The sequence below is a fragment of the Jaculus jaculus genome, chromosome 12, assembly GCF_020740685.1.
Source record: "Jaculus jaculus isolate mJacJac1 chromosome 12, mJacJac1.mat.Y.cur, whole genome shotgun sequence".
Taxonomy (NCBI): domain Eukaryota; kingdom Metazoa; phylum Chordata; class Mammalia; order Rodentia; family Dipodidae; genus Jaculus; species Jaculus jaculus.
Window position 1 is genome coordinate 27,242,328 of NC_059113.1, and position 16,371 is coordinate 27,258,698.

At 40.2% G+C, this 16,371-nt stretch overlaps 1 non-coding gene across 1 annotated transcript; it reads left to right on the top strand.

Moving 5' to 3' along the window:
- Positions 1 to 11,695: 11,695 nt before the first annotated feature.
- Positions 11,696 to 11,802, top strand: LOC123453801. The gene has a single exon (XR_006632979.1). It is a non-coding gene; the product is annotated as a U6 spliceosomal RNA (small nuclear RNA).
- Positions 11,803 to 16,371: the final 4,569 nt, after the last annotated feature.

Sequence of the window (16,371 nt, forward strand, 5' to 3'; positions counted from 1 at the left end):
AAGAACACATTTTTACTCTTTATTTTTTAGTGTAGATAGTATGTAAACATGATAACACTCGGGGTGATATTTTTTTATAAAAATATGTCAAGCTATCTGGATTAGGAAAGCCATACTGTAACTTTCCACATGTAACAGAGAGAATACAAAACTGTCTACAAGTAAAACATCTTATTTTTATCTAAATATAAAAAAAAATTAGAAAACATAAGGCAGACAGGATCCTCCCAGCCAAGTGGCTGACTTTGAGATTGAGCCTTCTGCCCAAATAGGATCCAAGTAAGTCATAGTTGCATGGTCCATGCCAGTGGGGTCTGGTTGTGGCGTGAGGTCTCTGCCACCATCCTGCGCTGCTTGTCATCTAGCGTGGGTTGTATCATTAATGAGTCTGTGCACCCCATGGGATCTCCCAGTGCATACAGGGACAATTAGAGTCTCGCCAGCATGTCTATGCATGCTGCTTGTTCCTGGCTGATATTACATGTATACTAAATTTTCTCAGTATATCAGTCATTTCCTCATTTCAGAGACAAAATACCCAACAATAGGCATCATAAGAAAAGAAAGCTTTTTTTTTTTATTGACTTGTAATTTTGAGGGGTAGAGTCTAACATAGTGAGGAAGTCATGGAAGGCCTGAACAAGAAACCTATATCATGTATTTACATCAGCAAGTGAGGCTGGGCTGTAATACCTGGAGGCTGGCCCCCAGTAACATAGCTCCTTCAGCCAGGTTCCACCTGCTAAAGATTCCACAAGCTTTGAGAAGAGCACTACCAGCTGGGTATGAAATATTCAAACACAGGGGCTGGAAAGACTACTTAGTATTTAAGGCACTTGCCTGCGATGTCTAAGCACCAGGTTCAATTCCCCAGTACCCACATAAGCTCGATTTACAAGGTGACACAAGCATCTGGCATTCATTTGCCATGGTTAGAGCCCTTGGTGTGCCAATTCACTCTCTCTCTCTCTCTCTCTCTCTCTCTCTGTCTGTCTCTGTAACAAATAAAAATAAATTTAAAAGTATATACTTTAAACATTCAAACATATAAGTTTATGTGGTACATTTTACTTTCCAATTATCACATTCAGCATACCCATACCCTATGTCTCTTATTTATTCTCTCTTTTACTCTATCTACACATACATGCCATCATAAACATAGTTTTCTCTGTATGCCCAATTTGTGTTTTCTTCCAACATATCTGCATATTCTTAAATTACCTATGTTAATTGCAATATATTCATTTGGTTATTATTGATTTTTTTCTACAGTTTCTAAAATATTTTCTAATCTTGTCCTTCATATTTAAATATATTAGCAAATTAATTGAAAAATATCTGCCAGGGCTAGACAGATGGCTAAGCAGTTAAGCCCTTGCCTGTGAAGCCTAAGGACCCCAATTCAAGGCTTGATTCCCCAGGACCCACATAAGCCAGATATACAAGGGGGCACATGCATCTGGAGTTCATTTGCAGTGGCTTGAGACCCTGGCACACCCATTCATTCTCTCTCTCTCTCTCTCTCTCTCTCCTTCTTTCTCTCTCTGTTGCTCTCAAATAAATAAATAAATAAAAATGACAAAAAATTAAAAAAAAAATGTCTTTCCCCTCCCCCTTGTATCTAATCACCTGTAGTCTGCTATAGTGAACAGTTTTCCATGGTGTATAGAGGTGAGAGAGGTAATGTTTATCAGATAGCTATCAAACTTATCCAAATACTTGGAGGTCTAAGATGATGTTCTTTTCCTTAAGAGAGCATTTGTAATCTGTTCAGGTGTATTGCATGTGTATGTATGTTTATGCACATATGCATTGGGGGTAGGAGTTGGGTTGGTCTCTTGCCACTGAAAACAAACACCAGATGTTTGTGCTACTTTCTGCATCCAGCTATCTGGGTGGCTTGAGAATTGAACCTGAGCTGGCAGGCTTTTCAAGCAAGTGTTGTTATGGGGACCAGTGTCACACAAGTAAGAGCACGGACTCACAGAATGCTGGCTAAGAGCTGATGCAGTGGGACGACACCCTAGAGGTGGGGGTCTGAGTGCAGTCCTGAACTGCCCAGAGAATCAGCTTTTATTGGAGAAAACAGGGTGGGAGTTAAAGAACAAAGTTACTATTAAACAAGGGCGGGGGTTATTACAAAAGGAGTTAAAGGTTATTCTTAACATAGGTCAGGTAGGCAGAACTGAGGCAAGAAACTGTCTATGCTATGTAATCACAAAGGAATTTAGAAACAGAGAGGTACAGGACTGTCATGGCACACTGCACAGAGGGGTCATCCCATTCCTTAGATAATAGAAAACACCTGAATTTTTCAATAAGATGTGTGGTAATGATTCCTGAAACTTCTCCTTGATCTGTCAGGAAGATCAACTTGGGTAGTGACCTCCATTATGTGTGCCTAAAGGCAAGGGCTGCACAGGAGAATGTTTAACCAGGTCTACTGTGTTCTTTTACATTCCACTTTCCATTTCCCCCTCTCATATGACACTTAGTCAAATCCTTGACTCGTGAAGAACAGTGTCTAGAGTGTTTTCATCTAAGGGGGTTTATTGTGTCTGCAATACCATGAGTTTAACAAAACTTATTTATTCTTTACATATCTACTTAGAGCATAAATAATGCAGGGTCTATGGTAAGGCCTAAGAACAGCAGTATCAGAAGGCCATCAATAGAAGAGATAGGGTGGCTAGCCATAGAGACCAACTAAACATAGACTGAAACCAATTATTAGTGGCTTGTCTCTGAAGTTCTCTTTCTCTGAGATTTTTCTCTAACTAAAGTCAATGTATTTTGAAATATTCCCAACTGATTGTCATAAAAGCAACAAGTTTCACCTAAAGCCATACATAGGCCACCTTGTTTCATAAAAAATAACTCTAATCCTCTTTCATTTTGTGCCTTGACTTTCATGGCCGTTGGAGTGATTAGGATGACCTGGGGGTAGGGGTGGCTTCCAGCAAGGATCCAACATTCTAGTATGGTATCTCTTTCGTTATTGCTGTTTTTTGTTTGTTTATTTGGTTTTTTTTTTTTTCAAGGTAGGGTCTTACTCTATCTCAGGCTGACCTGGAATTCACTATGTAGTCTCAGGGTGGCCTCGAACTCCTAGCAATCCTCCTACCTCTGCCTCCCAAGTACTGGTATTAAAAGTGTGCACCACCACGACCAGCTCAGTATGGTGTCTCTTGATCCAAACTCTGTCACCAGGCTGAAAGGGATGGGGGAAAACACGGTGTGTCTGAAACGCAGTCTTGACTGCCGGAACACTGGACTCCTGGACTTTTTGTAAGACTTGGATAGAACAAGGAAGCCTTTCATTAGTAAAGTCAGTTATCTGTTCAAGACCCATCCATGGCAGAATGGGGAGGGGGGCGGTTCCACACATAAGAGGTACACCTGGGCCTTAACAGGGTGAAGGAAAGGAGTACCACCCATTTCTCACTGGTCTCTAGGGTTAATATAGTTAAAGTCTCCTTTAGGGTCCAATTCATTCTTTTTACCTGTCCTGTACTTTGGAGATGATAGGCTCAATGTAGTTTCCAATTAACCCCCAATGTCTTGGTCAATTCCCTAATGATTTTGGACACAAAGGCAGGCCTATTATCTGATCCTATCCTGAGGGGCAGCCCATAGCTGGGAATTATCTCCTCCAACATTTTTTAAGTCACTATTTGGGCTATCTCAGACTTGGCTGGGAAAGCTTCCGCCCATCCTGAAAAGGTATCAACATAAACAAGTAGATATTTATACCCAAACTGAACTGGCTTTGCCTCCCAATATCTACTTGGCTCTGTTTCCCTTTCCCTTGTCTCCATTGGTGGTACCTACCAGAGGAGGCATTTGTCTGTTGATAGGCCTGACAGCGAGTAGTGATGTCTTTGATGATGGGTCAATACTAGGGAAGAAAAACTCTTTTCTTATTAGTTCAGATAACTTGTTTCCCAAGTGAGTTTCTTCATGCAATTGTTTAGTCTTTGTCCTAGGGCTTGGGGCAGCAACAATCATCCATTTCCTAGTTGATAACATCCTTGTGGGGTCTGTTCCTTTGTCATGTGAGAGGTTAGCTGTGGGTCCTCTTCTGCATATGTTGGTTGTTCAGGAAGAGTGGGTGCCGGGAGGGTGACCAGGCAATCTGATGGCTGCTGAGAGGCAGCACTCTTTGCTGAGTGGTCTGCCAATCTAGTCCCTCTTGTTTCTGTCGTCTCCCTCTTCTGATGACCAGGACAGTGGATTATGGCCACTTTAGCAGGTGCCCAAATGGCAGCCAATATGTCCAGAATTTTATTTTTATTTTTAATATCTTTACCTTCTGCTGTTAACAGCCCTCACTCCCAGTAGATGGGCCCATGGTCATGAGCCATGGAAAAGGGATAATGCTGTCTGTGTAGATATTCACTGTCTTGTCTTTTGCTAGTATCAGAGTCTTGGTTAGGGCTATTGGTTTAGTCATCTGAGCTGATGTGCCCTTGAGTAGAGCCTCAGCCTACAAGGTTTCTTCCATGATCACCATAGTCACCCTTGCATACCTGATTCCATCCAGGGCAAAGCTGCTTTGGGGGTCTGCCTGGATTCTTGTCTTACAAATTTGATGAATGAAATCCATAAACCACGGGATAAGATCCAGAGAGCTTTTATTGTATCTCACAGATTTAGGAGAAGGGGAGGTTAAACCCAGAACATAAGAGAAGGTAGATCTCTTGTCCAGAGAGGTAGAGAGAATTTTAGAAGCTCACCTTGAGACTCAGTTGTTTTTTTTTTTTTTTTTAATGATCGCCAGGTTTCCAGAGTCAGGGTTTCCAGTAAAGGGCGATCTTTCCAGTAATCTTAACTCTCTAGAAGAGCCTTCTCAGAAGGGTGTGGAAAGCCTCCCTAAGCAAGCAAAGATAAGGAAAGTCCAGATCCTTTTAATGTTTCTGATCTGTGGTCAAGTGCAATGACCTAGATTTTCCATTAATTAGGCAAGAGAAAGCTATTCATTTTGGGATCCTCTTATCCATAAGCTATGCTGCCTAGCCAATTTCTGTCAACTACAGAGTGATGGCTGAGTTCTGATTTTCAAGCTCTCTAGTCTGTTGACCTGGGCACAAGTGAGGAACTAAAGAGGAAGGCAAGCATCTGGAGAGATGGCTCAGCAGTTAAGGCACTTTGTTGCAAAGCCTGATGGCCTGGGTTTGATTTGCCAGTACCCATATAAAGCCAGATGCACAAAGTGGCACATGTGCCCGCAGTTCATTTGCAGTGGCAAGAGGCTCTGGCACATCCATCCCGTCCCCCTTTAAAATAAATAAATAAAAATATTTTTCTAAAAATTTTAAAAAGAGGAAGGTAAGGACTCTGTTACAGCAGAGAACTGGGATGTCTTCTGAAACTGGTAGAAAGGAAGTTTCAACATGATGAGATTACAGTTTGAATAAAGTCAACATGAAGACTAGGTAATGTGAAAATAAAGTTTCAGAAATATAAAAGGGGCTCTAGAACAGCTTGCTGGGACTGAGTTCCTAATTTCTCAGGTGCTCTTCTATAAGAATTCAGAAGCCTCTCTTTTTACCTCCTTCCACTCTGCCCTAATCTATCTTGGCCCAAGGAAGCTACCTCCTGTTATATAGCTGAGGTTTCCAGAGAGTTGTTTTCCTCTTCCTCCCTAAAGGTAGCTCAGACTAGGTCTGGGATCTCAGAATCAACATCTTCTCCTGTGATAATTCCTAGGCCCTTCTGTCTCTGAGCTAAGAGGAGAAACAACTTCTGGCTCTAAGCCACCATCTACTCACCCACACTAGGAATGAACAGTCTTGCTTCTCCAGATTAGGACAGTGAGGCTCCAGCAATATTATCCCCTCTCATTTGAACCTGACACCCCAAATAGCGCAGTGTAAGATCCCTCCCTTCCTACTGCTCCCCAAGAATGACTTAGGTTGTTCAGAGCCTCCTCCTTTCCTCACTCTGAACCCAGCCAATCCATTGCTGGTGTTGAAATAAAACTTTGGACCCGAGGAAGCTGTTTGCACCTGTTTCTTATTACTGAGACTGCCTTCCTGAGCTAACCCACCCTTCATGTCCCTTCCTCACTTTTCCTCCTATCTCTTTGCATGGCACATGCTTTATTCTTTTAAAATGTGCTCACAGATTTGTATGTATTCTTTTTTAAATGATTTTTGAGAATATTTTATTTTAATTGACAGAGAAAGAGGAACACACAGAGAGAATGGGTGCTCCAGGACCTCCAGCCACTGCAAACTAACTCTAGACCCTTGTGCCCCCTTGTGCATCTGGCTAATATGGGTCCTAGGGAATCGAACCTCGGTCCTTTGGCTTTACAGGCAAACACCTTAATAGTTAAGCCATCCCTAAAGCCCATAAATGATTTTTTATTAAGAAAAATGTTGAAAACATAAACCCCCTTCTCTCAACCCAATTCTACTGAGGGTCTTTGGTGGGGTTATTGGTATTCATTGTGGGGACCCAGAGGCCTCAGTCAGTCTCTGCAGGTGGAGGAAACATGGTGTCTCAGGCTATTCCTACTCATCCTGAGGCTCTTACAATCTTTCCACCCCCTCTTCTGTGATACTCCCTGAGCCTGGGTGGGCAAGATAGAGATCTGATTCAGTGTTTCTTTCTCTGTAGACTCTGGATCTCTATTTTTGTAAGGTTTGTGTGACCATACTGTCTGTCACCATTTTCCTGGAACTGGTTTTGAGGCTGAACCCACAAAATTCAGTAAGTAATTCTAGCATATTATAGTTTTATGATGTGACTTGCAAAGGATGTATATGTCATTATAATATCCACCACCTCCTCAGAAGAGAGTGTATCTAGGCCATAGCCATATCTTTTGCAGACTTTCTTCACAGTCAAGACCATCACCACTATCCTCATGCAAAGGAGGCAGTCCCCTCCATTGACCTTAAATGGAATTATGAACATAATTTTCCTCATTTATCAGCAATGTCTCATTTTCTAACCTATGTGATTGAGGCCATGAAGAGAGCCTCACAGTAAACTATGACAGAATAGACATTACACAAGAAGCTGATGAAACCCACTAGCTTTTATGAGCTACTTTTATGAGCATTAAGTACTACAAATTTGACCCCAATTCAGAAACTGGGAGGCAGTTTTTGAATATACATTTTTCCCAGATATTAAGAAAAATTTCCAAATATAATATCCCCAAAACCCCTCAGAAAGACTTCATTGAAATAGCTTTCAAGGCCTTTTATAATAGAGGAGAATAGAAACCAGAAATAGAGAAGGGAACAGACTGAACAACAGGTAACAGCAACCACTTTAAGGGACAGCCAAAGATAATTCTTTCCTCCTAACAGATGCCTGCCAGGACCATGTCTCAGGGTGGACAAGAAGAACCTTGACAAAATCCTGTCCTTATTCTAGAGCTCTTGGTGACTGTGTTCAATGTGCATTAAAAGAAGAAAACAAACAAACAAACAAAAAAAGATGTTGGAAATCAGACTTTCCACAAGCCCCTAGGCAAAGAACAGTTAATCTAAACTTTAACTCAGAGTTGGGGTTCTATATTCCTGACATCTTAGGACTGGCCACTGAAGACTGACAATGCCCTGGTTCAAAACGAGCTCTAAAGATTCTTGCCCTCACCCAAGCCGGACTTAGGGTAAACACTATTACTACCCGTAGTCAGATTTCATTCCTGGTTGATTCCAGGTCTGGGCATGCAGTCCTAATTGTATACGTGGGACTTTGCTTCTTTCTTATATCTCTATAATGGGGGTTAATGGTATTATTCCTAGGCCATTAAAAACTCACTTCCTTTCCTGTGTCCAAGATATGCTGACCTTTACTCATTCCTTCTTAATTATCCCACCCTGCCCTGCACCACTCAGGTAGAGATCATATTGTCTAAACATCATATTGCTTTTCTAGTTACCTTCTCATTGTTGGGAAAAATCACCCAACCAAAAGCAGCTAATGGGAGGAAAGGATTTTATTTTGGCATACAGTTTCAAAGGGAAGATCCATGATGGCAAAAGATAGCATAGTATGAGCAGAGGCTGAATATAACCTCCTTATCACAGCAGGTAAGAAAAAGCAGCAGGAGAGAGAGCCAAACTCTAGCAAGGGGCAGCTGCATATATCACCCCTAATACTACCCCCTAAAACACATGCCCTCTAGCAAGGTGCCACCTCCCAACTTGCCATCAGCTGGAGACTGAGTATTAAAAGCACCTGACTTTATGGGACACATCTAATTCAAATCACCACGTTCCATCCCTGGCCCCATAATCCTATGGCCATCCATAAGATAATATGCAGCAATGCATTCAGTCCAACTTCAAAAGTCCCCATCATTCTTATCAATCTCAACAGTCTTCAAACATTCCCATGATACAAGGTCTCTTAACTGTGAGCCTGGAAAACTCAAAACACATAATGACACAGAGTAAGCATTCACACAGAAAAAAAAAAAATGATATTGGGCATGGCAAGGAAAATTGGACGAATGTAAGAACATGAGACAAACAGGTAAAACATCAAGTCCTGCCACTCTGTGTCCAATATCTGCAGCTAGTGATGACGTCTCTGAGGTTCCAGTTGCACCCCTGTCCTCCAGCTGAGCATCCCACAGTCCAGGAAAAGTGCCATCCCAAGCCAGCATCTCTCCACATCAGCCATCCTACATTTCTGGTATCTCAAAATAATCCTGGGGTTTCCACTGCAACCCATGGTCCATCCTCATCACTCCATCTCGTCTCATGCAGGGATGCCAACAACTCTGTCTCACGTCGCCAAGTAGCCAAAAATCAAACCATGCTGCAAATCCAGTGGTGTTTCCTTTCCTGCATTTGCTATCCTACCATAGAGTTACCATGTTTGTTTTAGATCTTTCAATGATTTCATCTTTCTTTGATATGCCCAATGCCATCTTTTGCATTGTGAATGTTTACTCCATGGTATCATATATTTCTGGTTTTACAGGTTCACTGCTAAGAGACCTTGGACTATGGAGGTGTTTGGGCTGTGTTGAAATTGACAAAATTAAGGACACTTTACCATTGGAGTGAATGCATTTTAACCACCTGTAAATGTTAATGAGTATATGGGAGCCAGGCGTGGACAGTAGTGGTTTGAATCATATGACCCCATAAACTCACATGCTTGGTCTGCTGCTGATCACAAGTTGGGAGGTGGAGTCTCATTGGAGGAGGCATAATTCTGGGAGTAGTCTTAGGGATGTATAGCCAGCTCCACCCTGTTGGAATTCAACTCACTGTCCTCCTGCTATTTTCCACCTGCTGTGGCCGAGGTGATGTCCTGCTTCTCCTCTTTCCATTCTTTGCCCTGCCATCATGAAGCTATAGCTCATGACTGTCAGTCAAAGTATAAACTTCCCTTCCATTAACTGTTTTGGTTGGCTGCTTTGACTGAGCAACGAGAAGGTATCTACAATACCATCCTTCTACTGCATTTGATGCACTTGTACCACAAAGCAAATATTCCTCTCAAGTCATTATCTCTAAACTCTCACACTGGTAACCAGCCCCAATTTGAAAGAGCTGATATGTGAGAATTTGTCATAGGCTGCAGGCTAACCAGGAGAGCTCGTAGACTTTACCCCTTCTTAAACAGTTCTTCACCTTCTTCTATGAATCTCAATGTACTCTGACTTACAGCATGCGTCTCTACACCTTTTTTGTTGTTGTTGTTGTTCTTGCATCACTTTGCATGCTCAGTTCAACCTCTAATCTTTTAGCATGTACCCTTAACCTTGCTCACTACCTCCTTAATGATTCTAATTCTGACTTAGCATATGGCTGCTGGCTATGCTTTACTCTTTCTATCTCAACATCCACAGCCATCCTAGCACACCCTTGCCAGCTTGGGCAAACTCACAGGCATCAGTGTGGACACAAAAACAAAAGGGACCAATGTTCATTGACTAGCAGAACATAGCCACCCTGACAGACAGCTACATGACACATATATTCAAAACACCTGTGAGATCTCTTTACCTATGACTGATAGAATCCTTATAACTGGACTGATCACTATGCATACCCCCGTTAATAGAACAAGTTCCCTGTGGTTTCCAAGACAACCCTTCTATAGAAGTATCCCAGTTGGATAACTATACTCTTGATGCAATCTCACCATCAGTATTAAACTTCCTTTTGATTTCAGGTCACACCAGTTCAGTTTCACCTATAGCAAACATGAAGTTATCTCAGCCTTTATGCTTGGAAGTTCATTCCAGCAACCTGAAACTGACTTCTACAGATCTTTATAGTGAAAAATTTAAAACCCCAAGGGATGAAATTGAGAAAAACACCAGAAATCAGAATTATCTCCATACTCATGAACTGGAAGAATTAATATAGGCCTGGACCCTGTGTGCAGTAGAGCAGGAGAAAGCTTTTTGCTCCTGCCTCCCTGGCTTCCCAGCTTCTGGTTCCCCAGCTGTCTGTTCCCATGCACTAGAGGGTGCACACGCATGCAGAGTAAGTAGGTCTGAGCTCCTGGTTCATTCCCCACATCCCAGTTCCCTATCCCAGGTACCCCTGCTGCTGGTGTGGAGCTGACTGGACCCTATGTGCTTACTGTGGGAGTAGGCATTTTCTCCAAGCTCTTCCAGCTTCCCAGCTCCTAGTTCCCCAGCCCCCAGTTCCCTGACGCCAGAGTGTGTATACTAACAGATTAAGTACACCTGAGCTCCCAGTTCCCCTGGTAACCCTATTGTACTTGCAGTTTCCACAACCTGTGCATCTGTAATTATAACCTCATCCACTCTAATCTGGTTCTAGCCTAAAACCAGACTCACTGAAGACCCAAAAGAACTCACTTCATCCTTTATCAAAAAGACTTTTACCCCAAGATGGATAGACCCCAACACACACGCATCCACCCACCCCCCCCCACACACACACATAAATAAGTAACTGAGAGATCTCCACCAAGGATAACTAGTCCCCCAATGAAAGCCTCCAACGAAACAGAGGAAACAAAATAAATTGAATTCCAAAATGAAAACACAATAAAATATGTGAACCTGACCAAGATAATGCTGAACTGGAAGCAAAACATTAAAAGCCAACAATTGCATAAATGAAATGCACACAACCTTCACAACTAGACTTAATCAAGAAAAGCCAGTGAGACTTAAAATACAGAATGATTTGAAGGTGAGTCAACAAATAGAGGATCTCAACCTTAAAATAGAAAATGAATTGAAGGCGAAGGCGAGTCAACAAATAGAAGATCTCAATAACCAACTGATTAATCTTGATGAAGACATGATAAAATGCAAGAATGGATTCCAGGAAACATCAAGAAAATCAAACATTGACCTGAAATGGGATCTCAAAACAAAGATGGGCATGATGCCAAAAAAAAAAAAAAAGGTAGAAAACAAAAAATCAATGAGATCTTTTAAAAGCTCATCTAGAAGGCCTCACTAACAGAATCAATTATGTGGAGGACAGAACCTTTGAACTGGAAGACAAGACAGAAGAAATTGATTAGCAGTCCAAACCTTTTCTAAGTTCAAAAAATCATGTGAGGGAACTGAGGGATACCCTAAAAGGACCAAACATCTGGATCATGAATATGTCTGAGGAGGAAGAAATCCAGGCCAGAGACATAGTGAACATATTCAACAAAAGTATTGAAGAAAAATTTCCCAGTCTCACAAAAGAGAAGTCTATCCAGATACAAGAAGCTTGTGCTCGCTTCGGCAGCACATATACTAAAATTGGAACGATACAGAGAAGATTAGCATGGCCCCTGAACAAGGATGACACGCAAATTCGTGAAGCATTCCATATTTTTAGGATTTTGCTTAATAAAAGTGAATGATTAAAAAAAAAGAAAAAGAAGTTTACAGATTATCAAAGAAAAAGGACCAAATCCAAACAATGAAAACAAAGAGAGAGTGCTAAAAGCAGCAAGAGATCAACAACTAATTATATACAAAGGCAGTGCCATTAGAGTTACTACAGATATCTCAATAGAAACCATGAAAGCAAGGTGGGCTTGGAATGGAACACTCCATAGCCTAAAAATCTATGGCTTTTAACCCAAACTACTACACCCAGAAAAAGTATCACTCAAAATAGATGGAGAAAGGGAAACTTTCCAAGGTAGAAAGCCAGTTCAATGATTATATAATACAAAACTAAACCTACAGAGAATACTTCAGCAAATATTCCACATAGAAGAGTCAAACAACCAATCTCAAAAGCCTACAACAGGATGAGCACAATAACCATAACTAGAGCAGGCATAAAAATGTTCAAAGCACCAAACCCCACAAACCCTCCATCATGGCAAGGATTAGGTCAAACCTCACAGTTATAACTTTAAATATTAATGTACTTAACTCACCTATAAAAAGACACAACTTAACAGGATGGATCAGAACAATGGACCCTATTTTTTGAAATCTGCTATCTTCAAGAAATCCACCTCACCATTAAAAATTGATGCCTCCTCAGGGCAAAAGGATGGAAAATGTTTTTCCAAGCAAATGGAAATTAAAAAATAAGAGGATGTGGCTACACTAATACCTGACAAAATACACTTCAAACCAAAGTTAATTGAAAAGGATGAAAAAGGCCATTTTTATTCATCAAGGGAATTATCTAACAAGAGGACATCACAATCATAAATCTATATGCACCAAACACTGATGCACCACATCCTATAAAACAAAACCTACTTGATAACACAGCAGAAATAAATCCCAATGTCATCATAACAGTCTCAATACTCTACTGTCATTATTAGACAGATCATTCAAGCAGTAAATCAGCAGGGAAATAATAGAGCTTAACACCACCCTAGATCAAGTAGACCTAACAGACATATACAGAACATTCCACTTCAGTTCTACAGAATACTCATTCTTCTCAGCAGCCCATGGAACCTCCTCCAAAATAGATCATATATTAGGGCATAAAGCATGCATCCACAAATTCAGGAAAATTGAGATAATTTCCTGTATCACATCATACCATAATGCTTCAATGCTACAAATTACCAAGAGAAATGAAAGAAATTGTTCCTGGACTGAACAACATGCTATTAAATAAAAAATGGGACATGGAAGAAATAAAAAAAGAACTTGTGAAATTTCTGGAACTGAATAATAAAGAAAATAAAATATGCCAAAACTTATTGAATACAACAAAGGAGGTTATAAAGGGAAATTTTATATCACTAAAGACCATCTTAATAAAGACAGAGAGATCTCCAATTAGCCATCCATCAAAAGAAATTGGAAGAACAAGAACAAACCAATCCTAAGAGTTCCAGATGGAACAAAATAATAAAGATCTTAGCAAAAACTAATGAATTTGAAACTAATTAAACATTTAAGAAAATTGATTAGGGTTGGTGGGATACTTAATGGTTAAGGCATTTGCCTGTAAAGCCAAAGGACCCAGTTCATTTCCCCAGGACCTATGTTAGCCAGATTCTCTCCCCCTGTCTTTCTCTTTACCTGCATGTTTCCCCCTTTCTCTCTCACTCTCTTTCTAAAAAATAAATAAAAAGAAAAAAATAAAATTGATGAAATAAAGAATTTGTTCTTTGAAAAAATAAACAAGATTAATAAACCTCTGGCCAACTAGACCAAACAACAAAAAAGAGAAGTCTCAAATAAAACAAAAATAGAAATGAAAAGGGAGAGTTCACAACAGACATCAATGAAATTGGAACAATCATGATGACATTTTTCCAAAATGTATATTCCACAAAACTGGGTAACCTGGAGGAAATGGACCAATTCCTAGACACATACCATCTACCAAAACTAAGTACAGAGCAGATAGCTCTCCTGAACAAACTTATTATATCCACCAAAATTAAAAATTTAATCTAAAACCTCCCTAAAAGGAAAAGTGCAAGATCTGATAGATTCTCATCTGAATTCTACCAAACCTTCATCACAGAACTGAAACATCTTTTTTTTTTTCTGAGTATTTCACATAATTGGAAGACAGAGAACCCTATCCAACTCCTTTTATAAAGCTAGCTTTACCCTAAAACCTGAACCAGACAGAGGCACAACAAGAAAAGAAAACTATATACCTATATGTCTGATTACTTGGACGCAAAATCCTGAGCAAAATCCTTGTAATTAATTAATATTGTGAAAATGCCATTATACCAAATGCAATATAGATTCAATGCAATGCCAATACAAATCCCAGCATCATTCTTCACAGAGATAGAAAGAATAATCTCAAAATCTATATGGAATGGCTTGGTTTGGTGGCACATGCCTTTAATCCCAGAATTTAGGAAACAGAGGTAGAAGGATCATCATGAGTTTAAGGCCACCCTGAGACTACATAGTGGGCTAGAGTGAGACCCTACCTCGAACAACCAATTTTTTTTTAATTATATAGAATGGCAGAAGGCCTAAAATAGCCAAACATATCCTCAGAAAAAGAATCACCTCTGGAGGTATCACCATACCAGACTTAAAGCTATACTACAAAGCCACAGTAACAAAAGTAGCATAGTATTGGCATAAAACAAACATATAAACCAATGGAACAGAATGGAAGACCCAGCCCTTAATTCAAGTAACCATAGCTGCTTGATCTTTGACAAAGAAGCCAACAGTGTACACTGGAGAAAGGACAGCATCTTCAACTAATGTGGCTGGTCAGATTGAATGTAGAAAATTGAAACCAAACCTACTCCTCTCAACACACACAAAATTTAACTCTAAATGGACTAGAGACTCAACATAAAACCCGAAACTCTTAATTGCCTAGAAGAAAAAATGGATGGGAACTATCCATGATATATGAGTGGGGAAAGACTTTCTGAATAATACCCCAGTAGCCCAGTAAATTAATCATTCAATCAGTAGGATCTCATGAAGCTTAAAAGATTTGGATCATACTATAACATACCATAGACATGCCATAAAGAGAGCCAATGTACTATAAAGAGAGTCAACAGACTACCCACAGAATGGGACAAAATCTTCACCAGCTATACCACTGACAGAGACCTAATATGTAAAATCTACAAAGAACTCAAAAAATAAAAATAAAAAATGTAACAATAGACTCACAAACTGGGGCAGAGAACAGAATAGAGAATTCTCAATGGAAGAAATACAAATGGTTAATACTCACTTAAGAAAATGTTCAATATCCTTAATCATCAAGGAAATGCAAATTGAAACAATTATGTGATTCTACCTTATTCCAGTAAGGATGGCAATCATAAAAAATATCAACTAATAATAGATCTTGGCAAGGTTGTGGGGAAAGAGGAATACTCATTCATTGCTAGTGGGAGTATAAACTTGTAAAACCACTACAGAAATCAATATGAAGAGTCCTAAAAAAGATGAAAATAGAGCTACCAACTGACTTAGCCATTCCTCTATTTGGCATCTGCTGTAAAGGCTCCACTCTTCTCTGTAAGGATATTTGCTCAACCTTGTTTATAGCTGCTCAATTCAAAATATCTAAAAACTGAAATCAACCCAGATGCCACTCATTTGATGGTTGAATAATGAAGATGTGGTACATATACACAATGGAATTCTACTCAGCAGAAAGAAAACCTGGTACAATGAAATCTGTAGGAAAATGTATGGACTTAGAACTATTCATATTAATCCAACTCACACAAACACAGAATGACAAATGCCACATGTTCTCCCTAACTTGTAGTTCCTAACCTGGAACACCTTGAATTGCAGGCATACCTGACAGGCAACTTGAGGGCCAGATAATATGGATAGAACTTTTTGAGGAAAGGGAATGGGAGGGCAGGGGCAGATACTCACAAATCTAAATCCAAAATGAAATCATTCCATAGAAACCTTTCTCCTTGATAGCAGACTAAATGATACAACCCTCAACAGGAGCATGCAGGGATTATCAGGTAAGAAAAGTCCTGAACAGGATGGGATGAAGCCTAACCCTAACATATTTGGCTCTGGCCTGTATATCCCAGTACCAGAAATTGGTTACAATCCACATTAGAGTTGTTGGTCAGAGAGATTTACAAGGTCCCCAATACAATATAGGCTTCTCGCAAAGCACTTGATCACCTGCCTGCAGTAAAAGGTAAGACCCTATTGCTGAAGACTCCACATGCTATTGACACAGAACATCTAGAAATCCAGCTGGAATCTGGAAGGAAACCAGTTCCTGAATGATCTGTATAGTGTTGGAAAGTTCTACCTGAGTTGCTGGGAGAAAATGACCAACAACCTTGTATGCTAACAGGGGACATGACTTTGCAAAAGCTCCAGCCTGACAAGATGGACACACCTCTGCAGTAGTGGCACCCAGGTATTTGTGGGCAACCAATGACTCTCTGATTGGTTAAGAGATCCATTCAGTAGAAAGGAACCCATAGCAG